Source organism: Saccopteryx leptura, chromosome 5 (genome assembly GCF_036850995.1).
Source record: "Saccopteryx leptura isolate mSacLep1 chromosome 5, mSacLep1_pri_phased_curated, whole genome shotgun sequence".
Lineage (NCBI taxonomy): Eukaryota > Metazoa > Chordata > Mammalia > Chiroptera > Emballonuridae > Saccopteryx > Saccopteryx leptura.
In genome coordinates, this window is record NC_089507.1 from 171,749,920 (window position 1) to 171,765,795 (window position 15,876).

At 47.8% G+C, this 15,876-nt stretch overlaps 1 protein-coding gene across 5 annotated transcripts in view; it reads right to left on the reverse strand.

Annotated features, from left to right (window-relative positions):
• BTBD17 (BTB domain containing 17) overlaps positions 1-15,876 on the reverse strand; it is a 58,197-nt gene that overhangs the window by 41,611 nt on the left and 710 nt on the right. For 3 of the 5 annotated variants that reach the window (XR_010751687.1, XR_010751688.1, XM_066386797.1), the window contains exon 2: positions 15,583-15,686. The gene's annotated coding sequence lies outside the window, so the exon portion shown is untranslated. Of the gene's footprint in view, positions 1-11,359; positions 12,926-15,195; positions 15,499-15,582; positions 15,687-15,876 lie in introns of those variants that run through there. The other 2 variants (XR_010751690.1, XR_010751689.1) reach the window with 2 other exon arrangements.

Consider the following 15,876-nt stretch of genomic DNA (forward strand, 5'->3'; position numbering starts at 1 on the left):
GGTCTTCAAACCCTGTGAGTCCAGCCACCGCTTCTCACTGCAGTGCGCCCCCCCGCAGGGGCTCCCGGTGTAATTTACTCTCCTGCTCGTCTCGGGGCAAAGCTGTCCCCAGGAGGGCAGGCGGCTCTCTGACCACACAGCCTCTGATTGGCTGCAATCGCCTGAGCCCACAGTTCAGCCCATCACACTTCCCTCCTATGAAGTGTCTGCTTCTCTTCAAAACAGATTTTTATTTCAACTTTATTTGATACAGCCATCACCTGGAGCACTTGTTCAAGTACAGAGTCTGGATGGGTAAGCTCCTGGCAATTGTGAGGGTGGTCAGCCTTGAACTGCGTGGAACCATGCCCTGACTGGGATGATTTCAGACAGGGCAGGAAAGACCTTGGGAAAGGGGCAGGAGGGCAAGACAAAGGAGGAGACACCTTTGTGATCCTATTTTTTGCAGTAGTGAGAACGAAAATGGCATCAGTTGTTAGACCAGTGGAGTCAGACCAGGCTGCGGATCAGCAACCTTGGTACTTCAGCTGAGAATTCAGAGCCAAGACTCAAACTAAAAGAGGAACTTTAGAAAGTCACATAGGTAGGCTCAGGAAATGAGTTACAGAGCCAAAAGAAGGGCCCTTGAAGCTTAGGAGAGCAAGGTAAAGGTAATATGCCTAGAGGAAGAAGAGAGGGAAGGGAAAGGCAAGGATGTGTGAGAGAGAAAGAGGGGGAGAAAGAAAGCAGGTCCTCGTCCTAAGGGCTTTTAAGGATGGGCGTTTTAGGGGAGTATCTCAATAGGATACTCATCAGGTCTCCAGGTGTGTTTTTTCAAGGTTGTGGTCTTCCTGGATTGGTGGGCACCAGGGCAGGTGGTCATTAGTCAGTGCAGCTGGTCCTGAGGTCAGCCATGGCGACACTTGTCTGGTTTCGTTGCTTTTCAGGGCCTGGAACTAAAACCCAACTGAAGCCCAGATGTATTTGATGCAGATCAGAACCTTATTGTCCCAGAGGCTTAATGCTTAAGGGCTATTCTCTATCCCCCTTGTTCACTCCCCTCTAAGGGGGTCTAGCCACATGACTAGCAACATGCCAGGGAAGGAAAAGTCAGGGGAGGGCCCAAACTGCACGACAAGTGATATGATAGGGGAGGAAAGGTTTTCCTGGGGGGGAGGAAAGGTTTTCCTGGGGGTGGACGGGAAGATTTCCGTGAGGCTGGGAGGCAGCATTTTTGTTTTCCCAGTTTTGCCCATTGCTGGACACTGGGGGCTTTCTGCCCTGGTGACATTCCGTACCTGGCCCATAGTCCTTGCTCTGCTCCTGTCTGTCTAATCGCCTACCATACTATCATCCCTTCAACACAGAGGGGAGGGTTGGGGTGGGGAGGAACAGAGAAAGCTGCAAGGCTCTCAGTTCCCGCAACAGTTCTCTTGTGGATGGTTGGCTGTGCCTCCTCACCCTGGCCCCACCCTTAAGGCTATTTTCCAAAGTCCTTCATTCCCCAAGAAGTGGGGAACCTGCCCACCAGCTGTGACGACAGCATCCTTCACGGGCATCCCCACCATCTATGCGTTGCCTCTGTTTCTCCTTCCTTTCCTCATAGCTGACCTGGACCTTGCTTCACTGGTTCTCAAGGTCAGCATGTATCCGTACGTCATTCATCATGTGGGGAGGGATGGATTTTGTAAAACAGGCTCTTAGGCTTTTTGGCTAGAGACTTGGGTTCAATCGTCCACAATGGGATTCAGAAATCTGCTTTTTAAACAAAATGACTCAACCGATTCCAAAGCTGGGTGTCGAAGTCTGAGAAAGCCAAAAGACCTGCTTCTCCACCCTTTGTGTGAGCCGTGTCATCCCTATACAGCCCAGGCAGCGGAAGGGCGGTGAGTCTGGAGACAGACAATTCTGAAGCACTGGGCACTCTGGCCAGGGGTTCTGAGCTGTGGTTTCAGGTAATCTCGACAGCAATCGCATGTGACCCGGACCACTCCCCTCGTTGTACAGAGAAGCATGCTCTATGCTCTTCAGACAACTCTGGTGCTCCTTCCAGCTCTGAGACTCTAGTTCCATGACAGGAGTTAGGACACCAGGCTTAATGTTCATGTGCATCACCCTGTGACCTTTGGTAGGCTCTCTTCCCCTCCTGGCCTCCAGTTCCCACATGGGGGTAATAAAGCTGACCCCATCATCTCGGGGGTTTCTCTGAGGGATGTCCAAAGACAGGTTAATCATGGGGCTTACCTTTGTTATAAGGTGGGTTTCATTATGGCTCTCATCTTTTGCCACCTAAAGTCAGTCCTGACACATCATTCCTTACGTTGCAGAATCAAATCACAGTTTTGATTTAAAAAGAAAAAGAAGGCTCTCATTGAGAAACCCATCATTGGATTAAACTGGAGGGGACTATGCCAGAACGCCTGCACATGGGTTCATGTAGCAGGGTGGGTATGAGGATGAATCTAAAACTAAAGAAAAATGACCACATGAGTGACAGCAAGAATGAAGGCTGTTGCATCAGAGGGCTCAAGTACAGACTGTTTGTGGCCAGGTCCCACTTTAGCATAACCACAGCTGCTATTAAGACCCTCAAAGACACCATCTGTGGTTCTGAGCTTGGCCTAGTGACTGAACTCTCTGCCTTATCATCAGAGGGGAGAACAGCGTGGAAACCAAAGGGGGTAAAATTTCAGCGGCTGCCAGACAGCCCAGAGCTGCAACTCCCAGAATAGCGCAGCCAGGTTCCCGGCAGCCTCAGGCAGCCCTGCAGCTGGGCTTCCGGAGAGGGAGTGGGTCGGGCCCCAAGCAGGACAGGGAACAGCTGGGACTGGACACCGCCCAGAAGCCAGCTGGCTGGCCTTGCCCTGTGGGAGGCACCATCTCTGGTGAGTGTGAGCATGGCTAGCTCCCCATGCCACCCTGGCTCTCCCTCATCACCTCGAGGTCTTGGCTGAGAGTCAGGGGCACCCTCAGGTCTCAGGCGAGGGGGTAGGTCTTCTGAATGCTAGAGTTAACTTTGTTGATGTCTGGCAGGTGGGTGAACAGGTGAGTGGTCCTGAGGGCAGGGTAGGCTGAAAGACGTGACCATAAGGGGCCAGTGGCCACCAGAAGAACAGGGCTGGAAGAGGAAGGGGCAGGGTGGCACACAGCCCTGCCTCAGGCCAGGCAGCTGCCCAGAGCAGCACTGCTTTGGGGCTGGCTTTTGAAGGTGAAGGGCTTGCTGGGAGAAGGGATGGAAGCTGAGAAGGGAGGCTGCCTGCTTGGCACCTGGTTGGATCTGTTACCAATGTCCTCCCATGTAGACCCTTCATCTATTTACTCCTCGCAGATATTTATTGAGGGCCTACTGTGGGCACGGCACCCAGGAAACACAAAGGTGAATTAGGTACGTGTCTTTCCCTTGCAGAGCTTGTGGGGACATAAGACATGCACCTACACAAACACTAATAAGGCAGGAAATGTAAGAGCTCTGTCAGAGATGAGCAAGGGCTGTGGGGCATAGCAGAGGTGTGCAAATCCAGCGGAGCTCAAACAAATGGGCTCTAACTGTGGCGAGTCGCTCAGCCTTTATGAACCTCAGTTTTAAAACCCAGAATGGTTCAAAATGAAGATAAGACTATCTGCCTTATTGAACGCATAGGGTTGCAAAGATCAAATATACATAAAAGACACTTGGAACATTGTACAGTGCTATATACAGAGGTAAGCTATTATGAGTATTGCATTATCAGACTAGCCAGCGTTGCTCTGAACTTCTTGGCCTGAAATTCTGGGAGCCAGAGGGAGCCAGGGGTTCAGGACAGCAGCAAGGCCAAACCTAGACCCTTTCCCTTACAGTAGGCTGATAGTCTCTCTCAGTTCTTGGCCAATCAGCCTAGATACAAACTGCACACTTTTATTGTATAAGGCACTATCATAAGGGCTGCCAGGAAGGATAGGTGTAAAATATCGAGTCCATTCTCCACTGAGCCTATCAGAGTTAGGGAGGCCAGATATCTATTCACAAGGTGTAATTAATAGTGCAAAGCAGAGAGGGAAAATGGCGACAGAGTAGGCGGATGTTACAACTCCCACGTCCCAGAACCAAAGTGGATTACAACTTACCTTAGGAACAATCATCTTGAAAAACCACCTTTGGACTAAACTAAGAGGAATCTATAACCAAGCATCACTGAAGGAACCACACTGAGCTGGTAGGAAAGGTGGAGATACAGAAAGGGCTGCCCCACTCCCGGGAGTAAGTGGCGGTCCAGAGGGTCTCTCACGGCAGGGTGGGTTGCCTGGAGAGTTGTGGGTCCTCAGCCACAGGACCAGAACCACAGCCTGGAGCCCCAGAGACTAGAGGAGGTATACGGACAGTATTTAGCTGAAAGAAGAGCCTGGTTACTGTTTGCAAGAGGGAGACAGAACTCTCAGACCCAGGCTCTGTCTTAAAGGGCCCATGCAGAAAACCTTGTTCACAACCGCTTACCCGGGGCTCTGGGAGCAGGGAGCACCTAGAGAAGACTGGAGTTGCGAGAGGAGAGTGTAGTCTCGGGGGCACAGGAAGAAACTGTGGGGGACAGCCACCCTGACCCCTGTACTGGGTCACTCCCCAAACCTAAAGTGGACATTCTTCCTGGACAACCAAGCCAGCAAACGAAAGCAATTACCCACTGACCAGAGGCTCTACTGCTCCAGTCAGTGCAGAGAGACACTTAGAAGCAGGGGGTACAACAGGGACGCTGAGTACTGAGATATGGGCCCCCCCACAACCTGCTGAGAACCCTCCAAAGGGTGGGAGGGCCTGGCTGTGGAAGCAGCCGCAGTGCTTGGCCCACACTGCAGACTGGGGTGGAGCCCAGCGAGGCAGCCAGCGTGACAGCAGTTGGGGGCAGAACCCGGAGAGGACTCCTGCATGCCTGAGGGGTGGCTCCCTGCAAGGTAAGGCGTCCCCTGAGCCAGTGCGGGCAGGACCCCAGCAGGGGGAAGGCGTTCCTCATACCCATGGGGGGCGGAGCCCAGCAAGGCGAGGAGTCTCCCTTGCTGGTGGAGCAGCCCAACTTGTGGCCCGTGAGCCCACACCAGTGCCCGAGTGCCTGAGGAGGTGGAAGCAGTGGGGGGCCAGTGGAAAGACCACACTTCAGGAATAGAGAGGCCACAAACACTGGCCAAGAGTAGATAAAAGCCAGTCTAGGAGTGCAGCTGATATTTACAACAGCATCAGGGCCCAGCAGAAGCGGCCACAAATTCTGGATCACCTGTAGCTCCAAGAAGGTTGCTAAGGGCCAGTCAAAAGCAGTAACCCTCACTGGTCTGTGCCAGGTTCTAGCCAGGGAGGTCCAAGGCTGGTACATCCAGTGGCCAGATACAGACAGCATCAGCTCAGGACCTAACAACCCTAGTTAGGGTGGTATCTTAAGGAAAGGCTCCTCACACCTGACCCAGCTAAGACATTGAAAACGCTGACACAAATAAAAAAAAGAGCAGTAGCAGCAGACAAGTAGCCAACAGCGGAATACAAACAGCTAAAGCCAACCCAAGAAGATCTAGAAACAACACAACTGAAAGCTGGAGGCAGACAACACCAACCCTATACCCAGCTAGCTACAAAAACAACACATCCAAAGGAGCAATCTATACAGAGACAAAATGGGAAGATGGAGAACTGCAATTCAAATGAATCAACAAGAGAAATCCCCAGAAAAAGAACTGAATGAGATGGAACTAAGCAAGATAACCAGATGCAGAGTTTAGGATAATGATTGTTAGGATGCTCAAGGATCTTAGAGCAACAATAGATGGACAAAATGAGCACCTAAACAAAGAGATAGCAGGTATCAAAAAGGCCACTGAAATCATAAAAAAGAATCAGACAGAAATGACAAACACAATATCAGAAATGAAGACTACACTAGAAGGAATTAAAAGCAGGTTGGATGAAGCAGTGGATCAAATCAGCAATTTAGAGGACAAGATAAGCGAAAGCATGGAAGCCAAACAGCAAAAAGAAAAGAGGATCAAAAAGTCTGAGGAAAATCTAAGAGAGCTCTGTGACAACATGAAGAGAAACAACAACCACATAATAGGGGTTCCTGAAAGAGAAGAGAAAGAACAAGGGATAGAGAACCTGATTGAAGAAATCATCGCTGAAAACTTCCCTAAATTGATGCAGGAAAAAGTCATACAAGTTCAAGAAGCACAGAGAAGCCCATTAAATAGGAACCCAAAGAGACCTACACCAAGACACATCATAATTAAAATACCAAAGCTAAGAGATAAAGAAAGAATACTAAAAGCTGCAAGAGCAAAGCAATCATCTACAAAGGAGCCCCCATAAGGATGACGTCCGACTTTTCAACAGAAACACTTGAGGCCAGAAGGGAATAGCAAGAAATATTCAAAGTAATGCAGAACAAGAGCCTACAACCAAGACTTCTTTTTTTTTAACAGAGACAGAGAGAGAGTCAGAAAGAGGGATAGATAGGAACAGACAGGAACAAAGAGATGAGAAGCATCAATCATTAGTGTTTTGTTAAGATATCTTAGTTGTTCATTGATTGCTTTCTCATATGTGCCTTGACCTTGGAGCTGCAGCAGACCGAGTAACCCCTTGCTCATGCCAGCGACCTTGGGTCCAAGCTGGTGAGCTTTGCTCAAATCAGATGAGCCCGCGCTCAAGCTGGCAACCTCGGTCTCAAACCTGGGTCCTCCACATCCCAGTTTGACGCTCTATCCACTGTGCCACCGGCTGGTCAGGCCAACCAAGACTTCTTTATCCAGCAATTCTATCATTTAAAATTTGAAGGATAAATAAAAAGCTTCCCAGACAAAAACAAACAAACAAACAAAAAACTCAAGGAATTCATTACAACCAAACCAATGCTGCAAGAAATTTTAAGGGGCCTGTTGTAAACAGAACAAAGGGGGAAAAATCTAGTAAAAGAGGAATGTAGATTTAAAGAATAAAATGGCAATAAACAACTATATATCAATAATAACCTTAAATGTAAATGGATTAGATGCTTTAATCAAAAGATATAGGGTAGCTGCATGGATAAGAAAAACAGGACCCGTACATATGCTCTCTACAAGAGACCCACCTCAATACAAAAGATACAAAGATACAATACAAAAAATAAAATGTGATACATGAAAGTAAAGGTATAGAAAAGAATATTTCATGCAAATAGAAATAAAAAAAGCTGGGTAGCAATACTTATATCTGACTATTAGACTTTAAAACAAAGACTATAGTAAGGAATAACAAGGTCACTACATAATGATAAAGGGAGCAATCCAACAGGAAGATATAACCATTGTAAATATCTATGCACCTAATATAGGAGCACCTAAATATATAAAGTAGATTTTGATGGACATAAAGGGCGAGATCAACAGCAATACTATAATAGTAGGGGATTTCACTACCCCACTAACATCACTGGAGAGATCCTCAAGAAAGAAAATTAACAAAGAAACAACAGCCTTAAAGGACACTCTAGATCAGGGGTCTCAAACTCAACTCAGCATGTGGGCCGCAGAGCAAGATCACAGCCGTTCGGCGGGCCGCACTAGGTCTACAAAAGGCAACTGTTACGCAACACTTTTCTCACTACAGTTGAAAACAAAAAAAAAATCAGTACAAAATTGTTCGGCGGGCCGGCCGCGAGTTTGAGACCCCTGCTCTAGATCAATTGGTTTTAATAGATATCTTCAGAACCTTTCACCCTACAGCAGCAGAATATATATTCCTTTCAAGTGCTCATGGTATATTCTCTAGGATACACCACATGTTAGGACACAAAACGAATCTCTATAAATTTAAGAAGATTGAAATCATATCAAGCATCTTCTCTGATCACAATGGCATGAAACTAGAAATCAACTACAATAGAAAAACTGAAAACACTCCAACACTTGGAATCTAAATAGCTTGTTATTAAATAACGAATGTGTTAACAATTAGATCAAGGAAGAAATAAAAAATTTTCTTGAAACAAATGAAAATGAACATACAACAACTCAAAATTTATGGGACACAGCAAAAGCAGTACTGAGAGGGAAGTTACAGGCATACCTTAAGAAGCAAGAAAAAGCTCAAATAAACAACTTAACCCTGCATCTAAAAGAACTAAAAAATGAACAGCAAGTAAAGCCCGGAGGAAGGAGAAGGAAGAAAATAATAAAGCTCAGAGCAGAAATAAATGACATAGAGCAGGGGTCTCAAACTCGCGGCCCGCGGGCCGCATGCAGCCCGACGAACAATTTTGTGCGGCCCGCAGACTAATCCACGCACAAAATTGTTCGGCGGGCCACGAGTTTGAGACCCCTGACATAGAGGCTAAAAAAACAATACAGAGGATCACTGAAACCAAGAGCTGGTTCTTTGAAAAGGTAAACAAGATCGATGAACCTCTAAACAGACTCGCCAAGAAAAAAAGAGAGGGAGGACTCAAATAAATAAAATTAGAAATGAGAGTGGAGAAGTAACAACTAACACAGCAGAAATACAAAGGATTGTAAGAAAATACTATGAAGAACTGTATGCCAAAAAATTAGACAACCTAGGTGAAATGGACAAACTCCTTGAAACATATAATCTTTCAAAAATCAATCTGGAAGAATCAGAAAATCTAAACAGACTGATTACAACAAATGAGATCGAAACAGTTATCAAAAAACTACCAACAAACAAAAGCCCTGGGCCTGATGCCTTCACAAGTGAATTCTACCAAATATTCAAAGAAGAACTAACTCCTATCCTTCTCAAGCTATTTCAAAAAATTCAAGAGGAAGGAAGACTTCCAAGCTCCTTTTATGAGGCAAGCATAATTCTGATTCCAAAACCAGGCAATGACAATATAAAGAAAACTATAGGCCAATATCCCTGATGAATTTAGATGCTAAAATTCTCAACAAAATATTAGCAAACCAGATCCAGCAATACATGAAAAAAATCATACATCATGATCAAGTGGGATTTATTCTGGGGAGGCAAGGCTGGTACAATATTTGCAAATCAATCAATGTGATTCATCACATAAACAAAAGGAAGGAGAAAAATTACATGATAATATTAATAGATGCAGAAAAAGCATTTGATAAAATCCAGCACCCATTTATGATAAAAAATCTCAGCAAAGTGGGAATACAGGGAACATACCTCAACATGATAAAGGCAATCTATGACAAACCCACAGCCAACATCATACCCAATGGGCAAAAATTAAAAGCAATCCCCTTAAGATCAGGAACAAGGCAGGGGTGCCCCGTTTCACCACTCTTATTCAACATAGTTTTGGAAGTCCTAGCCACAGCAATTGGACAACAAGAAGAAATAAAAGGCATCCAAATTGGAAAAGAAGAAGTAAAACTATCATTATTTGCAGATGATATAATATTGTATATAGAAAACCCTAAAGTCTCAGTCAAAAAACTACTGGACCTGATAAATGAATTCAGCAAGGTGGCAGGATATAAAATTAATATTCCTAAATCAGAGGCATTTTTATAAACCAACAATGAACTGTCTGAAAAAGAAATTAAAAAAACAATCCTCTTCACTATTGCAACAACAAAAAAAAAATAAAGTACCTCGGAGTAAATTTAACCAAGGAGGTTAAAGACTTGTACTTAGAAAATTATAAAACATTGATAAAAGAAATCAAGGAAGATACAAACAAGTGGAAGCATAAACCCTGTTTATGGATAAGAAGAATAAACATCATTAAAATGTCTATATTACCCAAAGCAATTTATAAATTCAATGCAATTCCTATTAAAATACCAATGACATACTTCAAAGATCTAGAACAAATATTCCAAAAATTTATGTGGAACCAAAAAAGAACATGAATATCCTCAGCAATCTTGAAAAAGAAAAATAAAGTGGGTGGTATCACACTTCCTGATATCAAGTTATACTACAAGGTCATTGTACTCAAAACAGCCTGGTACTGGCATAAGAACAGGCATATAGATCAATGGAACAGAATAGAGAACCCAGAAATAAACCCACACCTTTATGGACAATTGATATTTGACAAAGGAGGTAAGAGCATACAACGGAGTAAAGACAGCCTCTTCAACAAATGGTTTTGGGAAATTGGACAGTTACTTGCAAAAAAATGAAACTAGACCACCAACTGACACCATTCACAAAAATAAACTCAAAATAGATAACAGACTTAAATGTAAGTCGTGAAACCATAAGCATCTTAGAAGAAAACATAGGCAGTAAGCTCTACGACATCTCTCGCAACAATATATTTGCTGATCTATCTCCAGGGCAAGTGAAATAAAGGACAGGATGAACAAATGGGACTATATCAAAGTAAAAAGCTTTTGCACAGCTAAAGACAATATGAACAGAATAAAAAGACAAACCACACAATGCGAGAACATATTCTACAATACGCCTGATAAGGGGTTAATCAAAATTTATAAAGAACTTATAAAACTCAACACCAGGAAGATAAACAATCCAATAAAAAATGGGCAAAAGAAATGAATGGACACTTCTCTAAAGAGGACATACGGATGGCCAATAGGCAGATGAAAAAATGTCCAACATTACTAATCATTAGAGAAATGCAAATTAAAACCACAATGAGATATCACCTCACACCAGTCAGAATGGTGCTTATTAACAAAACAACACAGAATAAGTGCTGGCGAGGATGTGGAGAAAAGGGAACCCTCCTCCACTGCTGGTGGGAATGCAGACTGGTGCAGCCACTGTGGAAAACAGTATGGAGATTCCTCAAAATATTAAAAACGGAACTGCCTTTTGACCCAGCCATTCCACTTTTAGGAATATATCCTAAGAACACCAAATTACTGATTCAAAAGAAGAAATGCACCCCCATGCTTACGGTAGCATTGTTTACAATAGCCAAGATCTGGAAGTAGCCCAAGTGACCATCAGTGGACAAGTGGATTAACAAGCTATGGTACATATACACAATGGAAAACTATAGGGCTATGAAAAAGGAAATTACCTTTTGCAACAGCATGAATGGACCTGGAAACTATTATGTTAAGTGAAATAAACCAGGCAGAGAAAGAAAAGTAACATATGACCTCACTCATTTGAGGAATCCAATGAACAATGTGACTGAGGAACGGAATAGAGACAGAGGCGGGGTCAAAGGAACCGGAGGGAAAGCAGACAGAGGGACAGGGGATGAGAGGATGGGATCAGAGAAAGAGATTGGTGAAATTATATATACATAACAGTTATAGAGAGCAGAAAGGCAAGGGGAAGAGGGGAGGGCTTTGGGGAGAGGGGGGCAAGGGGGATGTTGAGGGGAACACGGGGGTGGGGGTGATATATTCAGTGGGACACTTGAATCTATGTAAACACAATAAATTAAAATCAATAAAAAAAATAGTGCAAAGCAGTGCTGGTGGGGACTCTGGGCGAGCAGAGGGCTATGGGGTGGGGTCATCAGCAAAAGCTGCTGGGAGGCGTAGAGGGTTGAAAGGCAGACTGATTCAGAGGCTGAAAGGAGGGGCGTCCTGGATTGAGAGTAGGACATGAGCAAAGCCACAGGAAGGCAGTGCGGTGGCCTGACTAGGAGCTGACCTCTCAGGCTAGAGTGGCCACTTCCTGTGGGGAAGAGATGAGGCTGGAGCCCAGGATGAGAGCAGGTTGCAGAGGCTTTGAATGCCAGGCCAGGGAGCCTGGTCTTTTTACTTAAAGGTAATGGGAGCCAGCCAAGGTGTTGTGAGCAGAGTGCCGGGTCAAGTCAGAAATGTCCCACAGTGCATGGCGGTTTGCAGGGTGACTGGGGTTAGTTATGCCCACCTTGATGTGTTCTCAAATCAGGGATAAGACTACTGGAAAGTGAGGTAAATGCAGCACTGTCTGCATATTTTTTCCCAGGGCGGGGGAAGGATGGACAGGTTGCGAGGCCTAAATCCTGAACCCTCAGCTTTGACCCTGGTTTCTAGAGTCACTCAGTCTGTTGGTGGAGGTTTGTCCAGACCTGGGCAGCTCAGAATAACCAGTCTTCTTCTTCCACAGGGAGTTGGTCAGTGGCCACTGAGCCATGGATGGGGGGGGGAGGGTGTGGATGGGCTCATCGTCAGGTGACATTCCAGCAGGCTCTGCCAAAAAGGCCCACTTCCGGGTACAGTTCCAGAGGGATCATCCATGGGCGCCCGGTTGTGGTGAATGAGTGTTTAACACACCTCACTCTACCCCCTGGCTTTCCGCCTCTTAAGGGGCCACCTTGGTATCTGGATCCTCTCAAAAAGCCAGATGGCACCTGCTATTCCAAGCAGGCAGTCCCGTGAGCCCAAGAGAAAAGGACACATAGCCAGACCCTGTAGGCTGGGCAGTAACCAGTTAATCGGGGTCCAGGGCAAGCAAAGGGCAAATACAAACTGTTTACCAGCACAAGACTCCAGACACCTACCTGTCAGGGAGCCAGAGCCCCACCCTCAGCTTTGCAGGAAGCTATTTTCACTCCATTGGGCCCCATCGGTGGTAAGACCAGGGGCATTCCACCCCCTGGGAAGTGGGCCTCCTGCTCCCCAGAGGAAGTGGCTCCTGCAAGCTGAAACTGCTCTCCAGGACTCCTGCTACCCAGGCAAAAGGGAAGTCCCTGCACTCCAGGGAGGTCCAGGCCCCCAAGCAAAGCCCCTACCCTGGACTGTGAATGCAGCGTTCTTCTGGTGCAGGAAGGCAGTTTCTCCAGCAGGCACTGGGGCTGGCTTGCTTCCCAGGACGGCCTGGTACTGGTGGGCAGGGCAGGTTCTAGCAGGTACAGCGCTGCTTTCAAGGCCCCTGGTGTGAGGGGGAAAGTCAGCAGTGGGCTATCCTCCAGGGGCTGTATCTCAACTTTTGCTGCCATTGTTTGGATCACAGAATAATGGGTCTGCCACGTGCCAGGCTCTGGGCCAGATGCCAGGCACAACAAGAAGTGAGACATGTCTCTGCTCTTGAGAAGGGCCCGATCTAATTGGGGAGACAATATAAAAGGGTGATTAAGATACACTTGGATCAATGACATGTAAACAAACGCATAACAGGCCAGGGGGCAGCAGGGCAGCTCACACGATTCTTTCTGGGGAGGGGGAGGACAGCTTCGCAGAGGAGGGCCACTGGAACTGAGCTTGGAGGCTCCATTTAAAATTTTGGTCCAAAAAAATTGGGGGAGATGGGAGGGAAAGGATGTTGGAGGTAGAAGGAACAGCACAGGCGAAGGCCCAGAGCAGGCATGGCAAGGCTATGCTGATAATAGTAAAGTGGAATCAAAAGAATGTTGGAGAAGCAGCTTTTTTATAAGTTTGGGTTAACAACTATTAGGACTTCCTAACTGACAGGACTAAGGCGCAGAGGGGACGAACTAGAAACGAAGAGGCTGACTGTTCGAGGAACATTCTAGACACAGCTTAATGAAGACTTTACAACAAGATGTGGGGGTAGCGCCATACCAATTTTACAGTAGAGAAAAGTGGGGCTCAAAGAGATGAGGTGACTTGCCCAGGTCCCACAGCTGTCAGATGGCAGAGCTGCTCTTGATCCCTGGGCCTTTTCGGTACCTTAGACAGCTTCAGGTCCAAGAAGGGAGTCTTCCAGTGAATAAACATAGTTTCAATGGGCCAGCAGGAACTCTAGCACCATATTAGAGGAGGGAGGGAGACTGACACTTCTCTACAATTCATTAATCCAGGATCCCTCTAAACCCCAAGCGGGCAGTATCCACATGGGACCACTTCTCGATTTTTTAAAATAAATCATTTTTATTTATTCATTTTAGTGAAGGGGGGGGGGGAGAGCAGGAAGCATCAACTCCCATATGTGCCTTGACTGGGCAAGCCCAAGGTTTTGAACCAGTGACCTCAGTGTTCTAAGTCGATGCTTTATCCACTGCGCCACCACAGGTCAGGCTGGGACCACTTCTCAAAGTGTTATTTTTTAGTGAAAATGGGAGTTTATCAGGCTTAGATGCCCATGGGTTATCATAATGGGTGAAGGGCATTCAGAGGCACAGGTGACTCTATAGTCTTGGAAAGCAATAGCATCTCCCACAGAACTTCCCTTTCAGCATTTCCAGGCCCTGTGACCCACCAGCACCCACTGCCTGACACACAGGTGCCAGGTGGGGGTGAGGCTCTCAGCACCCCCACCTCCAGCCTTCCCACTTCAGAACACAGGCCCCAGGAAACTAAAGCAGAGGGTTCCAGGATCCCTGGTCATCTGCTCAGAGGGCCTTGCTTTGTTCTGAAGGCAGATCATGTTTCGGAGTGAGATGGGGAGAAAAGGGAACAAGCAAACAGTTCTCAGAAAACTGCCCTACATTTCCGCTGCTATCTGCGGCGCAGGGATAGCTGAGGCCAGCGCCCAGCTGCTGTGGGGTCCCTGCCTTTAGCCAAAGGAGATACTCCAACCTTCTCCCTGCCTGGCCCTATAGAGTAGGGGAAGACTTGCTTCTTGGGGGAAGTGTCTGTAGGGTGAAGGGGTTCCCAAAGCTTGAAAGCAAACTGAGAGGGATCCAAATTCCTCTGTGTCTTCCAGACCACTCTCTGAATTGGCTTGTCACACATGCTAATAAGTGACCCCTCCCAGCAAACTGATGTCCACATCAGTAGCCTTCTTAAAGCAACTACAGCACAAGGCCAGAGGGTCTTATCCATCTCAGGCTGCTCCCCCTTTAATGATGGGCACCCAGCTGGCTGGACCTTATCAGCTCCGCACACCCTCGCATGGGGGTTCCATGAGTCGTGGGGGTGGGGGGTGGGTGGAGTTAAGGCAGAGAGACCAAAGGCACAACTCTGCAGCAGAATGGCACTCTTTCGCTTCATATTTAAAAGTACTGAAACGATTCAATCTTCGTGTCCCAGCCCAGCCGGCAAGGGCAAGGCAAGAAAGCGAGACAGGGTTCTAGAAAACCTGGGCCCCACCGCCAGCTCCAGCCGCTAAGCAAACATTCCCTCCAGAACGAAAAGCCGGTGTGCGAGAGGGGAGGAGCCGGCCTGAGGTTTATCGCTCCTGCTGCTCGAAGTGATTCACCGAGTTAGGCTCCTGGTTGTCGTAGATTGAGGCACGCAAACAAACAGCCCAGGAGGTACACCTCCCCCCACCTGGTGCCCCCTCCGCTCCAGCCCGAGACCAGCTGCCCCCCTCCTCCCCCTCTGCGTTCCTCCCCCTCACCACCCCCTCCCCCGGCGCTCCAGGTTGAGCAAACACGCCCCGCCACCAACTGGCTCCGGCCGCGCGCTTCTGGCGATCCCCCAGGCAACTCGGAGTCACGAGACCAGCACCCCAGAGACCCGGCGCCCTGCCCTCCCTCCGCGTCCCTTAGGCCCCGGCCAGGCCCAACAACCTCTACCTTCCCGGTGCGCTGCGGCCCCACCGGGCCTCCCGCGCTTGCTAACTAGGCCCCGCAAGGCTCCGGGGACAGCGCAGCCCACTTCGCGCGGAGCCTGCAGCCCTGGGGGAAGTCAGGCTGCCTCTTGTTTACTGGGCCGGGGAGGTCCCAGCCTGGATTCGCTTCCTTAATTTTGCGGTTCCCTTTCTGCGGATTCCTGTGGCGGGAGGGGAAAAGGTGGCAACCACTGATCCACCCCGGGGCAGGGACTGGAGGTGGGGCGTGAAGAGGGCCAGGTTACCCGAACTCGTGGAAAAGTCCCTGGGCGATGGGAGGGGCCGGACCCGGAGTTAGGGCCGACGCGTCGCTGCGCAGAGTCCTCCAGGGCCGGGTTAAACACTGTACCTAGGGGAACAGAAGGCTAATTAGGACAAGTCCGAACAGGGAACGGGGGCGCGGGGAGAGGAGCGCGCGCTCAGAGTTGGCTCGAGTCTGGGCTGGTCCTTGGAAACACAAGCACGGATTAGTCAGGTTCAAGGCGACGTTTGCTCACAGTCCCGAGTGGTTTTGAGCTCGGTCCACCGTATTAGGGGTG